Source organism: Lonchura striata, chromosome 12 (assembly GCF_050655825.1).
Source record: "Lonchura striata isolate lonStrDom1 chromosome 12, ASM5065582v1, whole genome shotgun sequence".
Taxonomy (NCBI): Eukaryota; Metazoa; Chordata; class Aves; order Passeriformes; family Estrildidae; genus Lonchura; species Lonchura striata.
The window spans coordinates 11601955-11607954 of record NC_140714.1 but is presented as its reverse complement, the minus strand read 5'-3'; positions in this window follow the sequence as shown (position 1 = coordinate 11607954).

The following is a 6000-nucleotide window of genomic DNA, read 5'->3' as shown; positions in this document are numbered from 1 at the left end:
TAAGACCAAAAAGACACATGATCCATTTACATGCACGCCAGAGAGACTTGCTAAAGGGACTGCAGGATGGCCAAATCCTTGCTGACATTTGGATCACTGGGCTTCTTCTTCACTCCAACACTTGTGAAGTCTCAGAACCCACAAAGTCAAGCAGTTGGCTTGGACCTATGCATGGTGCAGGCAGAAGGGCTTAAAGGCTAATCACAAACTCAATGCTCTTTGATACAGTGCAACACCATGGTCAAATTGACAAAAAACATGGGCACAAGCTCTAAGCCAGAAGTAATTTTTGATAGAACCATCCTTGCCCTCTTTCTGCAGTGGATCATCCCGAGGTTTCACACTGTTGTAACCAAAAGACAATATCCACATGTATTCAGTAGTCTGTGTTAATGTTCTACCTTCCCCAGATGTTTTCCCTTCATTTTCCCCTCCTCTGCAGGAATACCAGAGTTCACTGTGTGTATGAAGAGAGGTTTAGAGACTATTGAACAGACATCAGAGTATGCCCTACAAATAAGAGGTTTAATCCCTGTAATTCAGGGGAAAAGGCCCTAACGCTGTTGGAGATCAACCAAAGTCACTCCTGCAGCCATACCAAACCAGGGATAGCAGTTGTGTTTGGGCTGTCAGCTGCATGCTGTGGGTGCACTCCTACCCCTGAAGTTAGCCATGAAACTCACTCTGTTGTGAGAGTGGGTTTAGGGTTAGTGCCTCTGAAAATCCTACTCATGGAATACCACCTTTACCTTCAAGAGGTAATTAGAATAATGATTCAACATATGTACCCGAGACAGGGCGGACAGCTAAGAGCAAAAGGGATATTTGCAGCACTCATTTCTATGTTCAGGATTTTGGAGCACAAAATACTCTCTTGGCTGTTATCTAAAGGTCACTTTCACTAGAGACTAAGATGAACAAAAGGCAGATGATATGGGGAAGTCTCCCTTCACACATTTTATCATGTTGCCTGATAGAATTAACAAGTAAAAGGACAGCAAGACCATGTGCAATCCCCCAACAGCCCCAAAACTCCAGCGTTACTCTTGGGTAGCTCATAGACCCAGATTACAAAAGAAATGTGCAAGTAACAAAATAGCAGCATTTAGTGACAAAACAAGGCCTTAAGCCTCTGACACACAACTTGCTGGCTGTACCAAAACGTTTACTGATAAAAGTTGTTGGTGGAACAAAGGGACGTAGAAGCAGCAAGGATGGGGTGAAGATAATTTCTTCTGCACGGGAGAACCAATGAATTCACCACTCAAATATCTGCAAACTCAGAGTGGAAAGACCACTTCCCTTGCATTCGAAGTACTATCATGAGTTTCCCTTCAGGCTATGATACCATCAAAGCCCAGTGTACTTCCTGTGTGGCACACTGTCCCCTGGCTGAAGGGCTGTCTTCTGAAAAGATGAAAACATTAAATGCTGGGTATTTCCCATGAATCAGCCCTAACCCCAGGTATTTGAGATGCAATCTAATTCTGCTGCACCATGGGGACAAAAGTACATATAACTCCTATTTTCTGTTTTGTGAGCAATCAGAACATCGAGGCATCATTTGAGCAGTCACATTTACTGGAAGAAAATGCTACAGGAGAGTGCAGAGTCTCCTTGGGGTGGGTGAGAGGACAGTATGCTGCTGCTTAAGGCACTAGTCCATGGGCATGGCCAGGGCAGACCCTGTAACAGATTATTGCTCTCATCAGCTTAGAGTGGTAACTTCCCCACGCCATTCCCAAAGTTTTGGACTAAAGATTTCCAGATGCACATCCCCATGTCACTACCTGGGGCCCACACCAGCACCATGCATTATTTCCCATTTCTACAGATGAGCCCCAATCCTCACTTAATGCATCACACAGTGAATTTCCCACACGGCCCCTGAAGGCAACCTTGTGTCTCTGCTCCTCCTTGGAACCACAGCTGCACGGTAAGAATTCCAAGTCCCAGTTCCAAGCTTTTTGGTTCAGAGTCTCATCATTTCCCATCCTGAGCTGAGTGGGGGGAGACAAAGGCCATCAGTCTGTCTGCAGAACAGGCTGGCTCTGTTTGCCCCATGCCCCAGACAACAGAGATTGTCGACTTTTAATGGAGCACTCAGGTTTCCATTGATGCCAGCTGCAGATAGAACAGTCCAGCAGCAAACAAGTTCAGTCCCTGGGGACTGCTCAGATTCTCCTCTTATTTGTTAGTTTACCTGTAAAATACAGTTGGGCTAATTCTTGCTAGTGTGGTTGTAAAGTATATGTTTCCCTTCCCTTTGGAGCAAGTAAGGGGAAAAACCAAGCAAGTGCAGCGGGGCCAATGGAGTAAGACAGCATTTCCCATGGCTTAGGAAACAGCAGGTATTTTCTGCTGGGGCTTGTTTGCTGAACACCCTGTGCAGAGGTGAAGCTGTGCAGCACTTTATAATAACCAAGACCCATTCACTACACACAAAGGTGCAGGAGGCAGCCTAAAATCTCCACGTTCAGATGGGCTGAAATCCAATAGCTCATCATGACATCAGCTGTTGACTTTATTACATGCTTATTACAAGGCCAAGAAAGGAGAAGGAATTACCAGAAAATTGTATTACTTGATTTTTAAACTTTAAAGAAAACATTTTAATCACACCTGAAAGCATCATAGTATGAAATGGACTGCAATACTAACTTGCAATTCAAGTCCCCACTTACATTCCATACATGAGAATGACCCTGAATGTCTCCTCGAATTCCTGTTAGGATTCACCCTTGTCACCAAAATATTGTTCATTTTAACTGCAAAATTTGCTGCTTCTTAGTCATGAAAGCCTTAAAAGCTGTGATTTACACAGGAGCCATGAAAGAGAAAAGCTGCAGGGCTGAAACTGGGTCCAGGCTGTGTTTGGATGCTTGGCACCTGAGTGTTTGATGACAGCTCTGATTTAGGGCTGTGAGTGCAGAATACTTAAACCAGTCTTGCAGGTCAAGATTGAAATGCACCTACAGAACAAAGATAATTTGCATATCACCTGTGTACAGTGTATTTTGCACCAAAGTAGTCCACATTCCTAAACATTCTCTTACACATTAAAATATACACATTTCCTTTTCTAAGGAAAATGGATTCTAGCAAAACCCAAAAATAAACACATGTCTGGGGCAGCAGGCTCCACAGAGGTGCAGTTTTGCAGCTGATGCCAAATAAAAGCAGAGTGAATAACTCTGAAAATATCACCTAGAATATAAGTGTAGGTAGCTTGATTTATAAAAAAAACTTCTGAGAGTTTTCCACAAGATATTTGCATAAGCTGGCTAGGGAAAAGTCTCCTAGAGAAACTCATTATAGGCTGAACATGAGACTGTTTGGGGAACATTAAGAGAATAGTTATAAATGGTATGCTGTTTGGGAGGATGTATTAAACATGGTTCACAGAAGCCTGTCCTTGAGCTAATTCTATTCAATATTTTCATTCATGATCTCAATGACTGGATAGATCAGTTGGAATGAATATGCTGGAGGAAAGAACTAAAATTTGAACCCAGCAAACTGGAACTGTAGTCTGAAAAAATAAGAAGCTATTTAAGATTGGATGTTGAAATGTTTAAGTACAGAATGAGAAATGGAAGCCTATATTAAGAAACCTACAGAGGCATCGTGATCTGAGCTCACACAATAAACTCCTAATTGTGCAAAACCTGCAGACAGGGAAGCATAAACAGGAAGATGTCCTGAGACACCCCCAAAGTAAAAATCCTACTTGAATACCCAGCTCTCACGAGGTCTTAGCTAGAGAACTGCCTGGCTGAGAGAAATGTACTTAAGAAAAGACAGTGACCATTTGGAGAAACTCAGGATGACAGAAACAAGCCCAGGTCCAGGAAACACAGCCCCCAAGGGGAAAGGCTGTACCAACAAAGAACATTTAGTCCAGAGGAAAGAAGATTGATCACATCCATGCTCAGTCTTCAAGTACATAAAGAATGCTGCAAAGTGAAAAAGAATAGACTGTTCTCTGTATCTGCATCATAGTGGAAAGGGATAATATATGTATATATGTATATGTATATATAGATATAGATATAGATATATAGGCTTACACTGCAACAAGGAAGATAACGGGAGAAAAAATCTGTTCCCTTGCTCTCCCAAACAACCCTAATGATACTGAAGTCCTGTGACAGCTAGTAACAAACATCTCTAAAACCCAGTTAGCTGGACACCAGAAAAGGATATATATACAACTGATCTTTCCTCTGCATAGGGACAGGGACAAGGTGACTTTTGGATTTCCTTCAAAACATAATAGTTCCTGCCATTCTACAGATGACAGCTCCTTACTGAGAAGGTGTAGAGAGATGCTTGTCAGTCACAGATTCTGAAGAGATCTTGCTAATGGAACAGAAAAATGTTCCATGCTCTCTTAATATTTTTATATTGGTAACAAAGTAATCCACAGAATTCCAAGACAAAAATGGAGATGTCAGAAACAGAGTGGGAGCTTAGTACACAGTACTTTTAACAGCATTTGGTGCTGTCTTAGACAGACACTGTTGTATTGACATTCAACTCATACATGTAACAGAGCTCCTCCTCTTCACATACAAATGCCACAAGTTGGGATGGATGTGGCACTGTTGCTCTGTAATTCTCTGTGCTTTGTGCTGTTCTGACCACCCCTGCAGAAAAGGCTGCACACCTGTGCTTAAGTGAAGGGATTCTTCTAATCCACAATGTGCAAGTCACTCATGTGGATTTGAGATTTTGCACTCAGAATGACAGAAACTCCAGTACCACAAGCACAAAACAGTGAGATTGGCCACAAACAGAAAGACACCTAATTTGCAAGCCAGGAGCCACAGGCTATTTACACCAGAGTGTCTCAGCCATAAACATTTAATTAAATCAGCCTTTTTTCAATCATGGCATATTTTCTACATCATTGCTCATTTTCAACTTGTTGCAAAGCCTCTCCTGATGTTCCCTTTTTTAAGACACTCGAAGTTACTGCAAAAGGCATGAGCCAGGAGCAACCAAGTGCAGAACAGTGACACTGGATTTGCTCTGCCACTCAAGCACTGCCCACCTCAACATCCACAATATCTGCAAAAGTCCTTCCAGCAAAAAAATCATTACATGGTGCTGACAGTGCTAGCTTAAAGTTCAGATGAAAATAAAAATTTCGTCTTTACAAACTTAAAACAGAATCTGCTTTGACTATGAGGTGACCAACTCTACAATTTGTGTTTGTGATGAACTTTGATCTAGAATTGCTCAGCAAAAAGAGGAGGTGCTTAATAACATTCATTAATTATCAACTTAGTCACTTCTATTGATTGGTATAAAAATGACAAGATCACTAAGTGAATCAGCAGAAAATAACTGGTAAAATGCTTCACTGACTATTGACAGCATTTTAAAATTATTTACACACTAACAGAACACGTATGTCTTAACTACAGTCAAAAAGTTACCACTTTGTTAAAAACAGAATTTACAAGGAATTACAGACCAGTGCCAGCTTACTTCAGTGTCAGATAAAACCATGAGGCATCAATCAAAACCAGTCAGGCCAATCATCCTGATCAATGTCATTCACTAAGCACCAAAAAAAGCCAAGGAAAACTGGATACCTCTACTATACTGGAATTATACACACATTCATAAACCATTTGTTTACCAATGACTTTATGCAAGAAAAGCAAAGAAACAAAAGGACAGAAGTAAAAATCTGGCTTTAATAAAATGAAAGATCAAAAAAGTCCACACTAACTCAGTGTTGCTTCCAGAAAGGGAAGAGCTATAGCTGGACAAGATTTGCAAATAGCAGAAGGTTAATACATCTGGCAGGAAGAGGAGGAAGAACTTAAGTACCACCAAAGTTAGGCTGAAATTGAATATTGACAAGTGAAAGTTAACCATCAATAACATATAAATTGAACTATGTGGACACATTGACAAAAGAATCAATGATGAAAGATTTGGGCATCAGTGTGAGCCCTCAACATAAATGAAAACTCAATAGACCAG